We start from the raw sequence: 19,627 nt of genomic DNA, 5'->3' as shown, positions 1-19,627 counted from the left end.
TAATGGTCCCATGAGCTAGTTTCTTACAATCTCTCTCTTTTTTTCCTTCTTCCCCCTCTCCCTTCCTTCTAGGTTCTGTTTCTATATAGAACCCTGGCTAATACACTGCTTCTTCCCATTATCTTCCCTTCCTTAAGAGTCATAGTGGCTTTCTAGAATTGGTAATTCTAGAATTGCCACACTGTCCCCTGCAAGCTCTTTGGTGCTTTCAGCTCCTTTGTGAAGCTGTTCCCTGCATTCAGTTTTCTCTTTTGAACTACAGTGTGGGTGTTGTTTTCCTAACTGAACTCAACTTTATCCCAAGGAAGCTTATCAAGTCATTCAAAACCTAAAGTGCCCTTCTCTGAGGACAGGTAGCCCTGTTCCTTTAGCACCTAAATAAAAATGGATACCACTCAAAATCTTAGAAAAAAGAGGAGACCATACTACTATGTCATTCTTTGCTATTGCTTAGTGAAAAAATAACACTTGGGGAAGAAAAATTATTGTTGAGTGAGGCAGCCCTTTGGTTGACCATGTCACTGAAGGAGCGAGTGACTTTGGGTATGAAAGTCAGTGAGGGTGGGGAGAGGGAAGATAGGTGAATGAAGCTGTGACTGAGTGTGAGACAGGGAGTGTAGAATGGGGTAGGTGGGGCTCAGTGTGAGGGAGTGGCACTGGTTGTGTATGAGTCAGTAGGTCTTAGCATGGGAACTTGTGTGTAGTGGGACTTGGTAGTATGTGTATATTTGTACTGTGTGTATGTGTGAGACTTGGCATGTGTGCCCACTCACTGTGAGTGTGGGTGAGCACGTGTGTGAATGGGGTTGGGTATTTCCATACCTGGGTGCAGGGACTAGGTGTGAGTATATGAGTATACTTGTGCTAAGGACTGAATGTGTGTGTCACCCCTACCCTGAAATTCGTATGTTGAAACTTAACCCTTAGTGTGATGGTGGGTTCTTTAAAAGATGCTTAATCTCTCATGAGTGGATTAGGGTTCCTGTAAAAGAGACTCCAGAGAGCTCTCTCACCCTTCTGCCATGTGAGGATACAGCAAAAGACACCTTTTACAAACCAGGAAGTGGACACCCGGTCTGTTGGCATCTTGATCTTGGACTTCCAGTTTCCGAAACTGTAAGAAGTAAATGTTTATTGTTATTAATTCACTGAATTTATGTAGCCTGGACAAAGATAGCTCGTGTATGATGGGGAACATCTGCATGAGTGCTGCAATTGAGCAAGTGTGAATGCGTGCAGAGGAGAGACTCTGTTCATGAGGTTGGGTGAGTGTGAGAGCAAATGACTTGAAAGTGAGTAGGATGCAGTGGAACCAGATGTGAGTGGGACTGTGTGAGACTAGGTATGAGTGTGACTGCATGGGGCTAGGTGTATATGAAACTGCACATGACTAGGTGTGAGTGAGACTGAGTGGGACTAGGTGTGCATAGGACTAGGTGTGACTAGGTGTGAATTGGAACATTTTGTGACAGGGTATGGCTGGGTCTGTGAGTATGAAGTGTATCAATGGCAGTGAGTATGAATGTGACTTCATCCTGAGTGTGCAGGATGGCAAGTGTGTGAGGGAGAGGGATCATGCATGAGTGAGTGACTGTGTCACTGAGTGAGCTGACTAGCCTGGGTGTGAGTGTGGGGAGCTGAGTGAGACTTCGCAAGACTGAATGGAAGTCAGTGGGCTGACTAGTTGTGAATGTGATGGAGTATGAGTAGGGTGCTGTGGCCTTGAGCAGGAATGTGAATGCATGGGGCTGGTTGCGGATGACTGTATGAATAAGCATGAGTGGGGCTGAGTGATTGTAGATGGCAGGACCAGATGTGAGTGAGTGAGTGTGTAAAAGCAAGGGCCTGGGAGGGGCTGCTTATGAGGGTGAGTGAGCATGTGCCCCTTGGTGTGTTGAATGGGCCTGAGTGTGTCAGTCCACATGCTGATATCGCTGGGAGTCAGACAAGGAAGTGGACCGAAATCAAGTAGGCATTTGAGGATTAGGGGACACGATGGAGTTAGAATCCAAAGGAAGGAAATCACTAACTTGGCAGGAACAAAGAGAGCATAATTATCGTAGAATAAATCAAGGAAAGAAATAATTTAAAAAAATCATGACAACAGTAGGGCCAGGTGAGAGGATAAGGTCAGCCTCTATCCACCAGCATCAGCACTCGCACCCCATTGGATAGAAACCAAGCAAACACCCGGGCAGTAGACATGATGTGCCAGCTATAGGGAGAAACCTACTTAGATGCTTCTTGATAGAGCATGAATGAATTGCAGGCTGTGGATCACTTCACTGCTCATAGATGAGATCGGGAACATGGTTGCAGCCCAGGGAGGAGGGAGATGAAGTCCTGACCAAAGAATTAAATTGTTTAGTTAATTGAGCTTTTTATTCTATCCCTTTTCACTTCCAGCATCCATAAAAACTTCAGAAGTTTCATTCAACACGGGATCCCAACACACACATCAAAGAGGTTTGATGAGGCACGCTGGTCTTGGCAGCATTGCCTTTCCTCCCAGCTCTGGGCAGTGTGACTCCCATTATGTTCTGTACCTCTCCTGCCCTGTTCTCTTTTTTTCAGGTTCATTTCTGTTACAGAACTAATTTCTTACAGTTAAAAGAGATTATTGCTTTCATTTAATTGAAAGTCTGGGCCACAGCCACATGTCAGGATTGTTTGCAGTAAGTTATATAATAAGTTATTTATAGAGAAGGTGTGCCTTTCATACATAACAACCAAAATACTGATATGGCCACTAGATAACATTTCTGTTGCAACCAAGGAGTATAATATATGATAATTTCTAGATGATAAATCAAGGGTTTGTTAGTTAAGTTTTATGGACATACAGACTAAGGTCCAGGGACACCCTGAAATTATATGCATCAATATAAAGATGCATTTTACTGCATGCAGCGTCCATAGCATGCACGAAAGTCTCTGATGGAGACTATTGATCCCTAAGGTTATAAACTGCTGTTTTAGAGATTACCACTGTATAGACACTGAGTTTCATTGTGGGAATTCTGTCTTTGTGATTTCACTAAAGCTGTTCCTGCTGCTTTGACTAGTGATGGTTCTGTCTGAGCCTTAGCCTGTAGTGGGTTGCTGTTATTAGAAACATTTGCAATCCTTAAAGTCAATATTAAAGGTAGGCAAAAGAAGAGGGAATTTGCTATCTATTTCCACTGAAAGCAATATAAATAAATTCAGTTTGTCTGTATATATAATAATTTTTGTTGTACCAGTTTCCATGGCAACCACTTCTTTAAAATATTCTACCCTTTTAACACTTAGATTTATTAATTTGATCACCTTATTCTCAGGTATTTTCATACCATAATTTTGTTCATTTTACATAAAATTCTTTCAAAAATGAGAAAAAACCTCTTTCTTTGACAATTTCTTTTTATCTGTCTTGTGATGAGCAAGAAGGAGTTGCATCTAATTTTTTTAGGACATATAGGTTAGGTACAGATTTTGTGGGGCCTGAAGCTTGTAACAGATTTAGGCCCCTCTTTAAGAAAAATAATAAGTTTTATGAATACAGCAACGCTAGGGATTTTCTCTGGGCCTTGGGCAAATGAGAGGTCCTAAAGTTTAGGCTTAATTAGCATTATTCCATGTGTATACATGTACATGGGGAACAGATCTGACTTTTTAATGTTTAACTTTTAATAGATTAAGTTTTTAATGTTGCGGTCAACGATTAATTTTGGTTATTTTGCCTTAATTTGAAAATAAGTCTACTCTTAAGAAGAACTACCTAGTTAAATCATTTATTCAATGTTAGCTTGAGGGATTTATACAAATTTAGACTATGCCCGAATCTGCAAGAGTTCAGATACTGCAATAATCTAATACAATAGACAGCAAAGGGGAGAACTGATTCGTTTGTAAGTTCGAAAGAAGAGGGAAAACTGACTTGTTCTTTTGAGATGCTCAGAGAAGTGTCCTGGTTTAGGGGGGAAAAAAAACCAACACAGAAAAGAAGCTCTATTTTAAAAGGCAGATTTTTGCTTTAAGATGAGGGTTGCTTCACACTAATTGGCTCTGAATAAATTAGTAAGGAGAAGCCAGTGTTCTCTTAGAACTACCAGTGGGACTAGTTGTGCAAAAATCTTGAAGGGGATGAGAAAATGAGAGAGACTGGAAGGAGTTAACGTGGAAAGAAATATTTTATACAAATAACATTGGTATGAGTATACAAACACAATATCTGAATGTGCTATTAATTTCATTTTATAATTAATTGGTAGGTTTCTAACAATTCTAAGTTTATTGAAGAAATAATTTCATTGCCCCAAAAGAACGCTTGTCTGGCTTTGGGAAGCAACAGGCTTAGGAGAAAAACTTCTAAAGAAATTCTTACTATAAGGTCAAGGTTGAAACATTGCATTTCTTCTTCTGCTTCGTTGCGTAATGTAAAGATGTCTGGAAAGGAGCCAATCAATTAAAAATATATCTAGAGGGAATTGTTCAGGGAGAAGGCTTGTGGCAGTAGCAGCCCAGGAAAACCTTCCTTTCTCTTTCTGTCTTCCCAAGTGAAGAATAAATCCTGATGAGCCCTTTATTAAAGAAGGGTACTCATTTGCCAATGAAATGTAGAACTTGCATCTCCTGTACAGTATAGTATCCAGTTATCCTTATAGGAAATAGTTTTATTTTTCTGTTACATACTTTAAAAAGATAGGATGTTTCCTTGGGTGCGATTATTCCATTTAGAGTGATATACTATAGTGATATAGTATTCTGCGATAACCCCATTTAGAGTGATATAGTTTCTGCTTTGATTAGGACATCTGAGTAGATAAATAAAGTAAGATGTTAGTATGGTAACATAGAAACAATACTTAAAGGATGGTCCCCACCCAGGATTCATAAAACTTGAAAATATATCATCCGTTTCTCATTAATGCACATACATAACTGAGTGTGTGTGTATTACACCTTGTGGGAGGATGTGAGTCCACTCAGGATAGCATGTGTTGTAATCACTAACAGAATTCTCCCATGTGTCTGTCTCTTCACCTTTAGGGTGCATGGTTGGATTGAATTCCCTCATTCCATGGTCCTTTTATATTTAGGTTTGGACCACGTGACTAGTTTGAGCTAAATATTTATGAGCAAAGATGACATTTGTTATTCTGGCTTCATACTAATGAAGTATGAATCAGCTGCTGCTGATAGCAAGGATTTTTGCTCTGTGATGTTTGAAATGTGGCTGTCCTGTGAGTCTGTGTTTCTGAATGGCTAAGAAGAGCAGAACACTTGGTTAAGCTGGTATGGATATGTAATAGAAGAAATAAATCTTTTCTCTTTAAGTCATTGAAAACATTGTTATCACAGCATACCTGAGCCTACTCAGACTTCTGTAAGTATTATTAGGGCAGATTTGGGGATAATTTACCAGAAGTGTAATTCTGATGACTTAGGTTGGAGAAAAATCTTATTTGGTATTTGGAGCTGCCATCTCTAGAGATAAAGGTCAGTTGTTTCAATTTTTACAGATCGCACTTTGTTTTTTGACTAGGACTCCAAAGAGTTTGATGTACTGTAAAAATTTTAGGACATTAAGCTGCATAACTCACTTGGAAAATTCCATTTTTTGCCTCTAGAGTTGTTCATGGACTGTTTTCAGTAGTAGAAACCAGTTCTCACTGCCTTGGATATCCCATTAAGTAATGCTAGTTTTTTTCTTAGCAAAGTTGAAACTTCAACTAAACATAACCTTGATTTATAATATATATTAATATGATGCAAAAGTTGATAGATTTTTTTGGGGGGGGTTATGCCATTAAACACATTTTATTGATGTAGAATTTTACAGCCATAGGTATGATCGAGTGTTGGGGGATGCCTAAAAATGCTGAGTTTGTTGGCAGAGTCTAGATGACTCTTAATTTCCAACAGAATGTCACTTTTTTGAGGCAGGAGCCAAATGTTGTATTGTTTTAGCTGAGCTTCTTAAGAGGTTAGCCTATAATTTCTTTCTTTACTTTCTGACATTTTTACTCACTGTTGTAAAGTTTTAGTCACCATCTCCACACTAAGCCTGCTCTGGAAAAGGTCTCTAATTTGCTCCAAATCACCAAGATCTTTTGACACATTTCAGACTCATTATTTTGATCTCTTTGCAGCTTTTGATACTGACCTGTCGTTTCCTTCTTAAAACTCTGCTCCTTTGTTCCTTGATGCCACTCTAACTTGGGAGTTTCTATTTGTCTCTATGTTAAAGCTCAGTCTTGGGCACAAGAACTATACTGAAAATATTTGCCTGCTGCTGCTTTGATTAGGATCCTCTATGGGACTCCTACATTTAACAAATCAAGCAGAATTCATGATCTCCTCCTCCCCAAGTGTCTCCACCTTAAAGTCTGTTCTTTCTTTTTTATTTCTATTCTTGATGAATGCAACTTCCATCTGTTGAGCCATTAAACCAGAAACATGGGAGTCATTATTGATCCTTCATGTATAAGTGTTAAATCGTTTTGTTTCCATTGCCTAAATATCTATGGAATTTATCTCTGGTAAATTTATTTTTGGTAAAGCTACCATATTTCTTTTTATCCCCCCCCCAATTGATATAGTAGCTTCCTAACCAGTTCACTTCCCCCTTGTCTTAGTTTTCTGATTTATTTTCCACAGGGCAGTCATAATGATCCTTCCAAAGACAAATCAAAACATTTCACTCCTTTCAGCAAAACCCATCAGTGGTTCTCTATTGATTTAGAATTATACTACAAATTCCTTTGTATGGCACATAGTGCCCCTTAGGAAGATGAGCTTCCTCCATTTTTGTTTACTGTTTGTCTCCTTTATGTACACTCTGCAATTCTTCAGGTCTCCAAAAATCTATATTTTCTTTTGTCTTTTAATGAGGTTGTTCCATCTGTTTATAATAGGATAATCAACTGTTCCAGTGTGTCCAGAATTTACCTAGATTTAGCCCTAAAGTCTCTGCCTGGCAGCCCCTCATCCCCAGGCAAGTAGGGGTGGTTTATCACTGTTGCTCAGAATACTGCTTTCCCTTCAGTTTTCCTGATTAGTTCTGCAAGAGTGCTTACATTGACCTCTTCTAAAATCCTGTTCCAACTCAATTTTTCCTTTGGGCTGAAATGTATCTGTATATCCTCCAAAGGATTACCATATACTACTTTAATCTGGTCCTGCTACATTTTGTGCTCTCTGAAGAGAGACAACTTTGTTTTGTTCATCTCTGCATCTCTATCTCAGACATGTCTAGCACATTGTTTAGCACATGGTAGGACACTGATAAAGATTTCTTGTACTGTATTAGAAGAAAACTCAGGGCATCTATCTTAATGCTGTACCTTGCACATATCATAAATACTTTGCTGATTATATTAGTTGAGTGTTTCTGTTATTTTCAGTTTGAAATAAATGTGTTACTTTTCCTTATCTAATTAACTACCATTCTATAACTCAAAAGTAGTGATAATTTTTCTTGTTCTATTAGTAGATCTACCATCATATAATTAACACTCATTTGAACATCTCTCCTATTTCTTCTGTACCAAAAGATTTAGAGATGAAGAATACTTCAGTGTATTTTCAAAAAAGGATTTCTTAGAGCACCTAATTATGACCACAAGTGTACCAGGTGCTGTGAAATGCTAGGTATAAACCAAGGAAATTTGACTTCTGTTTTCCAGAAGTTTACAATCCAGATGAGATTTAAGCATGTAGAATTAAAGGGCAGAGTATCTTCTTAAGAATTTCACTTGGCACATGAATCTGAGAACTAGAGATCAAAATTATGGATAGACAGTCTGTTGTCCTGAGGATCTCTTCCTTTAACATACGAAATGTGCAGCTGCTAGAGATGGAAAGAGTGGGGGATTAGGAAAAACCTCTAGCCTACCTCCTATATTTCTCCTTTACTGTTATGCAACTACCACACTGACCACACTTCTGGTTCTAAAATATGTGGGGTTTTCCCCCACCTAGCAATTTTCTACAACACCATCAGGGTGCCCTACAATTTAACTCAATTCTGACAGTATCTACCTGGGGATGGCATCATATCCCACAGGTTAAGGTCTCAGTCCCACAATACTGTTTCTACCCCACTTCAGATGCCAAGTACAAGTTCAGGTTGTCACCTGTGCTTCTGACTCATAGGCTATAAGCCAGAGGTTCCCACCACTTCCTTTCCCAAGTTTGATTAATTTGCTAGAATAGGTCTGGGAAGGTCCCAAGCACAGGAACTTCTGTCCTTGTGCAGCTGGGGAGTAACTTCCTGGTACATTGACATGTTCACCAACTGGAAAACTGTCTGAACCCCATACTATTGGAATTCTTTTAAAGAAGATTTTATTTACTTATTTTAGAGAGCGAGAGTGTGTGAGCACATGCATGCGCACGCACACACATGTGCATGCAAGCAGCAGGAGGAATTAGACGGGAAGACAGGGATAAGCAGATTTCTCGCTGAGCACACACCCCAGTGCAGGGCGCCGGGCTCCATCTCATGACCCTGAGATCATGACCTGAGCCCAAACCAACAACTGGATGCTTAACTGACTGAGCCACCCAGGTGCCCTACTATTGGGATTTTTATAGAGGCTTCATCATGTAGGCTCATCAGTTATTATTAACTCCATTACCAGCACCTCTTCCCTCCTAGAGAATGAGGGGTTGCGGGTAAAAATTCTAAGCTTCTAGTCATGGTGTGGTTTTTCCAGTGACCAGTTCCTATCCAGGAGCCATCCACAGCCTGCTCAGAACCAAAGACATTTGCATCACCCAGGAAATTAAATTCTTTTATGAGCCCCATGTCAGAAACTGGAGTCAAAGACCAAATATTAGAAACAAGGTTGTTCCCAATATTCCTGTCACAGGAAACTGCTAGGGTTTTAGGAGCGCTGTGGCAGGAGGGAGAGGCAGAGACTGTAGTATGCATTTTTTATAATCTCACAGGTGTTTAACTTCTTAGTTACCAAGCACAACCAAAAAGGGCATACTATTTGAAACACAAAACAGAATCTTTCTCTTTTCCTTTCATTGATTTGTTTTAAACTTTAGCTATCCTATTTTTAATTTTAAAGAGCTTCTTGTCTCCCATTGTTCCTTTTCGATGGCACTCTGTTCTTTGTTTTATAAACTCATTTCTCAGAAAATTTTAATGATAGGTTTTAAAAAACACTTTATACTATCCTGCATTGTCTTTGTTTCCTCTAGTCATAGCTTGCTCTGTTTATTTTTCCTGTTAGAGGATTCTCTCAAGGCTGGTGTTACTTGGATGTTTATTTATATTAAGAGTGAGGCAATAGAAAGTTGATTGAAAGCCTTGGGTCAGAGAGGCTTATCTGCTGATGCCTTATTCTGAGAGCTCTCAGCCTTTTCTTTAGGAGCCTTAAAATTTGTGGTATCTTCTCTTTGGGACTATTGGACTTTTTTGGGGGGTGGGGTAGAGGAATCCTTTGATATACTGCCCTGGGTGGGGATTTAAGCCCAGTTTGTGGTAGTCTAGAAGAAGAGGGCTGGGATTACTTTTCACTGTGAAATTTCACTTCTATGTGTTGTTTGCTCCAGGTCTCCACCTCCTACCCCTTCAGGTTTGATTTCTCCAGAGAATAAGCCTCTTATCTTTTAGGGAGGGTGGAAGGGGTGATGGTGGTGGTGGAGATAACCACCAGGTTGGGAGGGGTGGCTGGGAAGGGCCCATGGATCTAACCTCTTTATAAACTTTTCTTTGAATTTGCCCTTTCTAGTTACTATAAATGCAATAGTGTGTGTCGTTGGCACTGCCCCCTCTGCAGAACACAGCCTATGGATGAACTGGAAACTAGCCTTCTTTAGAAATTCTGGAAAAAATCACATAGCTGAACTACCTAATCACTACAAAAAGAATTCTGTGTGGGAATCTCTTTTTCCTAGTTTTCAGAAGGTTAGTTTCATGTAAAATAAAGACACAACAATAAATACCTTAGCATTTTTCAAAGACCAAGTTTCTACTTGATGATTTTGTTTGTTTATTTGCTGTCAGATGTTGCTAAGAATTAGGGTTTAAAAAGTTTTTTTTCCATGTAGATATAAAAAAAAGAAAACCCTTTCAATCTTCATGTTTTGTTGATTCTCATTCCTAGTTTTCTTACTTTGCACCCTGGTCAAACCACCCTCATTGCTCACTGTTCTGATGAAAATGGCAAATACCTTCTACACTTGCACTTCAGCCTTTCTTGACTTACTCCAACCCGTTCCCCACACTGCTGCCATATGATGACTTAAAATCAGGCATAGGTATAACCCTAGAACAGAGGTTCTTAACTTGAAATCGTCCATTATTGGTGAAATTTAGAAGTCCGTGATCCCTTTGAATTATGTTTGTGATTATTTCAGGGAAGAAGTGTTGGATTTTATCATGTCCTTTATATAGATTCTGATACTCCCAAGTAGATTTAAGATGCCAAATAGTAAGGAGAATAGCTGATGATCTCAACACACACACACACACACACACACACACACAAAGTCTCCATTATTTATCTGCAAACATGGTTGTTAGAAATCCACACGGCGTCTGTGATTGATTGCTCTTCTTTTCTCTGTGTATAATGGTGGTAAAATAATGACTGGTAGTTAAGTGTCTGTCAGAGTGTACCACAAATATGTTCATTAGAAAACAGGCTGTTAAAGTAGATCAAGTATAAATATATTTTGCATATCACAAAAGACTCCTAAATTAAAGAAAGCTGTGGAAGAGCAGATAGCCACTTTTCAATTATATATGACCAATGTGGTATTTTTTGATATCTTACTCAGTAATTGAAAGGTTGGGAAATGCCATACCTGCCTTCGTCATTTGGGGTCACTGCTTTTAATGTAGGCAGTGAGTCTAGAAATCCTACCCACCTCAGAACAATCTGCTTTGACTTTTTCCTATTTGTGCAATTACCAAGATTGCACCTCATTGAACACTTTTATGTTTATGCACATGAATATTTCCTGGGAAATAGACCTGGACATTAAAGAAAAAAAGTCATCCAGCTTCCTTGACTTCGTCAGGTTGTTTGTGGAGAGGCTATTTCACAAACACGCAAGCTACAAATCAAAGGGATGTGACACCTTTTTATATTATCAGGCAACATGGTGAAGAAAAAAATGAAATGGAGTTTGTGAACTTTATTACTCAGGGTGACAAGTTAATATGTGGGTGATGGTGTGCCGCTCCTAAATGAGATTTGTTGCATCCTTGGAACTGCGTAAAATCTCTAAAGAGAGAGGGAAGTTCCCATGCCATAGACAGTAGCATTGACTCTCCTGTGGAAGTTAGATTGGAAACTTATAAGTTTGCAATCGTTCGCAGGCGATCAAGTGTGTGAAGTGGAGAGCAGGAAGAGACTACTTGCATGAAGAATTTTAATGACTGAAAGTTTCTTTTCTTATTAATTTCAACATGGAGGGGCAGTGAGATAAGGAAGTCATCAATCTTGCAGATATCTTTTTCCCTTACAGAAGGCAGTGGTTGATTTGGTACAAACATCATAGAGCAGGAAGCCAGAAAATAGAATCAAATCAAACATGATTTTATTGTTGTTATCATTCCTAAGAATATCTGTGCTCCCATAGGCATATGTCTTAGATAGGAGAATAATATTGGAATTCTTGGTCTGTGCACTGATGGGCTGTTGGTCATCTGGAACAGATTTGCCTATTGGATGTGACAGGGCTGCTCAGAGAGGCCTCGCTGTGTCTGCTCTTGGACCTACTCGTGATTCAAGGCTGTGTCTCCTCTTTGCACATAAGACAGGTGAGTTATGTTACTTTCTGAGTAGATAGGATGGCAGAAGATGAGTTACCTGAAACTATCTGACTCATTATTATCCCCTTCAGTATTGACATAATGTCAGAAGAGGATCACTAAATCAGATAGAACTAAAGCATTTTTTTCAACATGCCTATTGGGGTCTTGTCTCTCTTGCTGCACTAGACTGTGTAGGTGGAAACCAGACAAACTCAAATGAATTGTCTGATTAAATGGGCAAACTGTTCCTTCTTTTTTTTTTTTTTTTTAAAAGATCTTATTTATTTATTATAGAGAGAGAGATAGCATGTGCATAAGCAGGGGGAGCAGGAGAAGAAAAAGTAGGCTTCCCACTATAAGCTAGGGAGCCTGATATGGGGCTTGATCCCAGGACCCTGGATCATGACCTGAGCCAAAGGCAGATGGTTAACTGAGACACTCAGGTACCCCTAAACTGTTTTAGTTATGACACAAATAAAGGGTGTTTTTCTGTTGTATTCTACATGTATACTGTGGAAGAAATTATTATTGCATATTCACATATATTTTCTAGAGAACACATGGAAGTATTAGAGAACAGTTTTGAAATCCTTGTTAAAACGTAAGATTGAGGATCACGATATTTTCCTTTTTATGGGTATTCACAGTTTAAATAACTTTATATTTTTACTTTTTCATTTCACAAATGTAAAATAATAAATTGTGTTCCCCATTGGGGGTGCTAGAATAGAATCATTGATAGGACACTTGAAGCTATCCACCTGGCCCAGGTTTCCTACCATTTTTCTGAGATCCCACTAAAATATTTGACCTAAAATAGCACAATATTTCCCAGATCAGACCCTCTTTTATTAAATAAAAACAATACACAGCTATGAAAGAATAGCTGTGTACTATTCCTTATTAAGTCACTGAGCAAAATGACTGTGAAGGGAGATTCAGTTGAATCCAAGAAAATATTATTTGAGGACCTATTATATGCTGAACTCTGTGAAGGGCATTGGAGAGGAAAGTAAACATTATACCATCTACAAATAAAAATAATAAGCAACTCTAACACAATGTGATAAGTGCTATGATAGGGAATTTGGTTGTGTGACTTCAGTGTCAGTGGATTTCTGATTCAGTTAAGTTCATCTGCCCAGGAAAATATTTTTGTAATGAGGAAGTGGCACCAATGTTTACTGCTGAGAACTATTTATTAAGTTGTCATTTACTTGGATAATTTTACCAGATATTGTTTGAAAGATGATATTGAGTAAAAATAAAACTATTTTTAATAGAACCATCTTTGGCTTGTAAACTGTGATACTCATAATGTTTAGTGAGTACATGGTGCATGTGAGACTTCTGCCCATCTGGTCTTTTGTTGAAGAACTAAATAATTATTTTCTGTAGGATCTAATATAGTACTAAAGCCAGGTCCTCACTAGATTAATTTTATCACTCTCTTCCTTGAGCCATTTTTTTTTCCAAATGAGATTGTTTACTGAGTATAAACTTAATTGTATCATATCACAGGTTTTAGAAAAAGTACTGTGGCTGTACCTATGATTTGTTCCTTATCCTAAAACTAAAATTTAATTGATTCTTTTTCCTCAGTGACTTTTTGGCTTTATTTTTTACCACTTAGCAAAAAGAAACAGTTGCATGTTCTAGTCCATGAAGTCCCTGAATTTCAGAACTTTGAATGAAGGGCAAGAAAGGAAGAACTAGAAAGTGGGTTTAGTGGAAATATACCTTAACATAATAAAGGCCATGTATGAAAAACTTACAGCTAATATCATACTTTATGCTAAAAAACTGAGTGCTTTTCCTCCAAGATTAGGAGTAAAACAAGGATGTTCACTCTTTTCTTTTCTTTTCTTTCTTTCTTTCTTTTTTTTTTAAATATTTTATTTATTTATTTATTTGAAAGAAAGAAAGAGAAAGAAAGAGAGCATGAACAGGGAGAGGGGGGAGAGAGTGAGGGAGAGACAGAGAATTTAAAGCAGACTCCATGCTGAGTGTGGAGCCCAGAACCCTGTGATCATGACCTGAGCCAAAAACAAGTTGGGCACTCACCCGATGGAGCCACCTATGCAGCCCAAGGATGTCCATTCTCATCACTTTTATTCAGCATAGTACTAGAATTCCTTCCCATGGCAATCACACAGGAAAAAGAAATAAAAGGCATTCATATTGGTAAGGAGGAAGTTAAATTATCTTTACAGATGACATATTATAGCGAAAACTTTAAAGATTCCACCAAAAAACTATTGGAAGTAATAAATGAGTTCAGTAAAGCTGCATGACACAAAATTAACATATAGAAGTCAGTTGTATTTCTATGTACTAGTAATGAAGTAGCAGAGATAGAAATTAAGAAAACAATTCCACTTATAATTGCACTAAAAAGAATACCTAGGAATTAACTAACGAAGTGAAAGACCTGTACTCTGAAAAGTGTACAATATTGATGAAAGAAATTGAAGATGACACAAACAAATGGATAGATATTCCATGCTCATGGATTGGAAGAATTAATATTGTTATCATGTCCACACTACCCAAAGCAATCTATAGATTCAGTGCAGTTCCAATCAAAATACCAACAGCATTTTTCACATAATTAGAACAAATAATACTAAAATTTGTATATAATCACAAAAGATCCCAATAGCCAAAGCAATCTTGAGGAAGAACAGTGCTCAAGGTATATGACATGTAATCCTAGGTTTCAAGATATACTACAAAGCTGTAGTAGTCAGAACAGTGTGATATTGGCACAAAATAGACACAAAGATCAATGGAACAGAATAGAAAGCCCAGAAATAAATTGATATTTACATGGCCAATTAATCCATGACAGAGGAGGCAAGAATATATAGTGGGGGAAAAGACAGTCTCCTCAAAAACTGGTGCTGGGAAACCTGGCAGCTATATGCAAAAGGAAAGAATTAGACCACTTTCTTACACCACACATGAAAATAAACTCAAAATGGTTTAAAGACCTGAGTATGAGACTTGAAAACATAAAATTCCTAGAAGAAAACATAGGCAATAATTCCCTTTTCCTCCTTTTCCTCTCTTTTTAAAGTAGATTCTACACTCAGTGTGAAGTCCAATGTGTGGGACTTGAACTCAAAACTTTGAGATCAAGACCTGAGTTGAAATCAAGACTTAAGACACTTAACTCACTGACATACCCAGAGACCACTCAGATAGTAATTTCTTTGACATCAGCTTTAGCAATGTTTTTCTACATGTCTCAGGCAAGGGGGGAAAAAGCAAAAGCCAACAATTGGGACTACACCAAAATAAAAAGCTTTTGCACAGCAAAGGGAACTATTAGGAAAATGAAGAGGCATCCTACTGAATGAGGGAAGATACCCACAAATGATATATCTGATAAGGGACTAATATCTAAAACAAAGAACTTATACAACTCAACACCCAAAAAGCAAATAATCTGAATAAAAATGGACAAAAGCACCTGAATTGACATTTTTCCAAAGAAGACGTACAGATGGCCTGCAGACACATGTTCAGCATAACTAATCAAGGAAATGTGAATCAAAACCATGAGCTATCACCTTATACCTATTAAGAATAGCTAGAATAAAAGAGACAATTTAAGTGTTGGTGAGGATGTGGAGACAGAAATCCTCATGAAATGTTTTTGGGAATGTAAATTGGTACAGCCACTGTGAAAAACAGTATGGCGGTTCCTCAAAAAATTAAAAATAGAAATACCATGTGATTCAGTAATTCCACTACTATTTACAGAAACACTAATTTGAAAAAAAAATATCCACCCCTATGTTTATTCCAGCATTATTTACAGCAGTCAGGACATGGAAGCAACCTGAGTGTTCTATCAGTAGACAAATGGATAAAAAAGGTGTGATAAATACACACAAGGGAATATTACTCAGTCATAAAAAAGAATGAGATCTTGCTATTTGTTGCAACAGGGGCAGACCTAGAGGGCATTATGCTAAGTGAAGTAGACAGAGACAGACAAATGCTATTTGATCTCACTTATATATGGAATCTGAAATAAAACAAATGAATAAACAAACAAAAAGCAGAAACAGATCCATAATTATAGAGAACAAATTGGTGGCTGCCAGGGAAAGGGTGTGATGGGATGGGCAAAATGGACAAAGGGAAGTGGGAGGTATCAGCTACCAGCTATGGAATGAATAAATCAAGGGAATGAAAGGTAGAGCACAGGGAACACAGTCAGTGGTACTGCAGTAGCTTTATATGGTGACAGATGGTAGCTACACTTATAGTGAGCATAGCATAACATATAGGTTTGCTGAATCACTGCGTTGTTCCCCTGAAACTCATCTTACTTTGTGTGTCAACTATACATCAGCTAATAAATAAATAAATAAATAAGTAAAAAGGAAAGAAGAATTAGGGATTCCTGGAAATCTTCTGTGTGTGTCTTATATCTATCTTCTTCCTGCCTGCTGCGTCAAGGACTGCCGCTAACACCTTAAACCCTGTACAAAGCCTTCCTCCACAATAACTTTCTTGTCATCCACAAGGAGCCTCCTTGGCTCATCACCCTCTTACCTTTATAGCTTTACTTCCCCTTGTCATCCTGTCTGTCAGGATCTGACACTCTTAGCGCTATTCTGGAAACCCCATGGGGTCTGATCTCTTCCCCTTATCTCCAGACCTTGCATTGACTCAGCTCTCTCTTGGTAAGTACCAGCGTGAATGCCCTGTCCCCTTGCCCAGCTCCTCAGTGACATAAACTGGAAACCAAGGTGTGTGCTGTCCCCAAAAGCGGTCAGACCATGTTAATCTAGCAGAAGGAGCCTGGTCATCCTGTGAGTGGCTGCAGCAAAGGAGTTACTGGATACAGAGAAGAGACTCACTTTGAGGTACTGGAAGCTTTCTGTGACCAGATACAACTTATGTCTCTTTAGTTAAGAACCCCAGGGAACTTGGGTGAAGGTCAATGAATAGCTTTAAATGATGGGAATTATATTGTGTAAGTGTTAATTAATAATATTATTTAACCTGATATTTGATACAGGTTTCTACTGCCCAGTAGTCTTTTTTTTTTTTTTTTTTTAAACTGCCCTGGGTTCTAAGGCTGTCTGTTTTACAGAATGATTTCTCCTAAGTAAATTGTCAACTCTTCTGAGGGGACCCTAGGTAGCCTAATCTTAATTGTGAAGAACTGATAGAGTTCTCTGGTTCCTTGAGGGGTGTTTAAAAATACATAAAGCAAAATTATATCACCTAAAGTACATTATGAATATAAAAGCACACAGTTAGCCCTGCCAGATTTTCCTTTGCCTTGGAGAATTGGAATAATTATATTGTAAGTGCAGACAAAATGAGGTTTCTCTCACAGGCAGATTTTTGTGATTCCACTCTGGAGTTTTGTTTAGAAATCTTGTTCAGTTTCTTAGAGGAGCTAAATAAAATTGCTGCAGAAAGGCCAGAGGGGGGCACCAAATAATCATGATTGATAGAGTGGTTTGTCTGAGCAGTTATGGGAGGCACAGGCATCAGGCTGTTGAAATCTGTGTGTCTGTTTTGACCATTTTGGGCAGAAAGCACATTGAAGTTTTTCTCTTTACTGAATTATTGTCAAACCAGGAGCTAACATTCCTGCTTTAGAAGAGCAAAAGTACTCAGCTAATGGGGAAGCAGCAGTTGGCAGGATCTGTGACTGCAAACATTTTAGAAAACCTCTGTACCCTTAAACTCTTATTTCACTATCAAAGCTGAACTTTAGGAAGAACTGAGAAATAAACTTCACCATGTCCTTGAGAAGGCACTGGGATGGTTCTTTCTTGATCTTTCTCTCTGAGGCAGAGAAATTATTGGCAGTTTTCTAGCTTTAATTGTTCTTGGTAAGTTGCCGAAGTGTCTCTTTGGTCTTCGGGATAGGGGATAAATTTACCACATTTTAAAATTCATTTTTTTTTTTAATTTAATCTGTGGCTATTTGAAAAAGTCTGTGTCCTTTGCTGTAGGCAGGATTTCCAAGTTGAAGATACCTTCCAAAAGTGTTTTACCACAATTGTTGCATTTTTTCTTGTGTGGAAAAGTTGTGTAGTAGTATTTACTACCCCTGTGGTCTGTAGTTTGCTTATATATCCTTATTTGTGATGGACTAAATTGAGGCGGGGTGGGGGTGCTGGGATGAAGGCAAAGAATTGGAATTTCCTCTATTCAATTGAGGAGTATATAGGTATGCTTACTATGTTCTTCACCAACTCTCAAAGGGTCCTAAGTCTTGTGGAAGATATGTGAATACCAAAAGTGATTAGTTATGATCATGTGAAATTTAAGACTCATTTTAGCTCCAGACTCCCATTTATCCCCTCAGTTCTCCTTTTCAATTTTCTGTATGTTCAAGGTGTATTTCTTTTTCTCTTTTTTAAGAAAAGATTTTATTTTATTTATTTGACAGAGAGCAAGAGAGAGAGAGAGAGAGCGCACACAAGCAAGGAGGAGGGGCAGAAGGAGAGGGAGAAGCAGGCCCAGTGCTGGGCTCAGTCATGACCTGAGCCAAAGGCAGACGCTTAACGACTCAGCCACCCGAGCGTCCCTCAAGGAGTATTTCAAAGTCCTTTCCATCTTGTTTTGTAAGGTGGCATCTGGGCTTATTGTTTTTCCCATTATGGTAGTGCTTGACAAATGAACCAATGCACAGAGTCGTTCTGACTCAGAGAGACAGCCTGTGAGGATCCCATAAATGCCAGCCCTTTTGTATGTCACATTTTATTTATTTATTTATTTGAGAGAGAGGGAGAGAGAGAGACAGAGAAACCATGAGCAGGGGAGGAGGGAAGGGCAGGGGGAGAAGGAGGAGCAGGTTCCCCTATGAGTGGGGGACTGGACACAGGGCTTGATCCCAGGACCCAGGCATCATGACCTGGGCTGAAGACAGATGCTTAACCGACTGAGCCACCCAGGTGCCCAGATATGTCACATTTTTTTTTTTTTAAAGATTTTATTTATTTATTTGAGAGAGAGAAACAGTGAGAGAGAGCATGAGCGAGGAGAAGGTCAGAGAGCGAAGCAGACTCCCCATGGAGCTGGGAGCCTGATGTGGGACTCGATCCCGGGACTCCAGGATCACGCCCTGAGCTGAAGGCAGTCGTCCAACCAACTGAGCCACCCAGGCGTCCCGATATGTCACATTTTAACTTTGTGTTTAAGAACCTGGTCTCTGGAGCCAGGCTACTTGAGTATCAGTTTAGGCTCTGCCTCTTAATAGCTGTACGACTTTGGCAAGGTGTTCAGCTTCTCTGTGCCTCCATTTCCTCATCTGTAGAGTGGAATAATAGTATCACAGGGCTATTGTGAAAATTAAATGAGTTATTATATGTGAAGCAGTTACACAGGACTTGGTATGCAGTGTTTCAGAAGTGTGTGCTAAGTAAATATTTATAGGCATTGTAAAGCCTATTATAACAGTCTCATAAAATATTTATTTCTCCACAGAAATTTGCCATCAGGTGAGTTTTTATATGGGTACACACCGACTTAGGTGTTTCCTGCACTCACCTCCCAGGCTGGTATTTCAGAACTCTACCATTATCTCCTATGCCAAAATCTTGTACAAAGATCATATTACAACTGACTCCTCAACATAATTTATTTAACAAACATTGATATAGCACTTTCTATGTGCCCCACACCGTTTTAAGCACTATACAAATATTAACTCATTTAATCCTCATTATAACATGAGAATACTTGTTGAATTTCAATTAAGTTATGTGAGAGAATCCTTTATCCCAGTGTCTGACATGGTGATCCTTCAATAAATATTTGTTGAAGGAAGGAATACCTGTGAGTGACTCAATCAATCAGTCTATCTTGTTTGCTATCAAAAAG

The 19,627-nt window shown here is 38.7% G+C and overlaps 1 long non-coding RNA gene across 1 annotated transcript in view; it reads left to right on the top strand.

Annotated features, from left to right (window-relative positions):
* LOC122908478 overlaps nucleotides 1–19,627 on the top strand; it is a 91,163-nt gene that overhangs the window by 67,343 nt on the left and 4,193 nt on the right. The window contains exon 2 of the long non-coding RNA XR_006384964.1: nucleotides 11,666–11,770. This is a non-coding gene — a long non-coding RNA (uncharacterized LOC122908478). The remainder of the gene's footprint in view (nucleotides 1–11,665; nucleotides 11,771–19,627) is intronic.

This window comes from Neovison vison, chromosome 6 (assembly GCF_020171115.1).
Source record: "Neovison vison isolate M4711 chromosome 6, ASM_NN_V1, whole genome shotgun sequence".
NCBI lineage: Eukaryota > Metazoa > Chordata > Mammalia > Carnivora > Mustelidae > Neogale > Neogale vison.
This window is presented reverse-complemented; position numbering and strand designations above follow the sequence as displayed.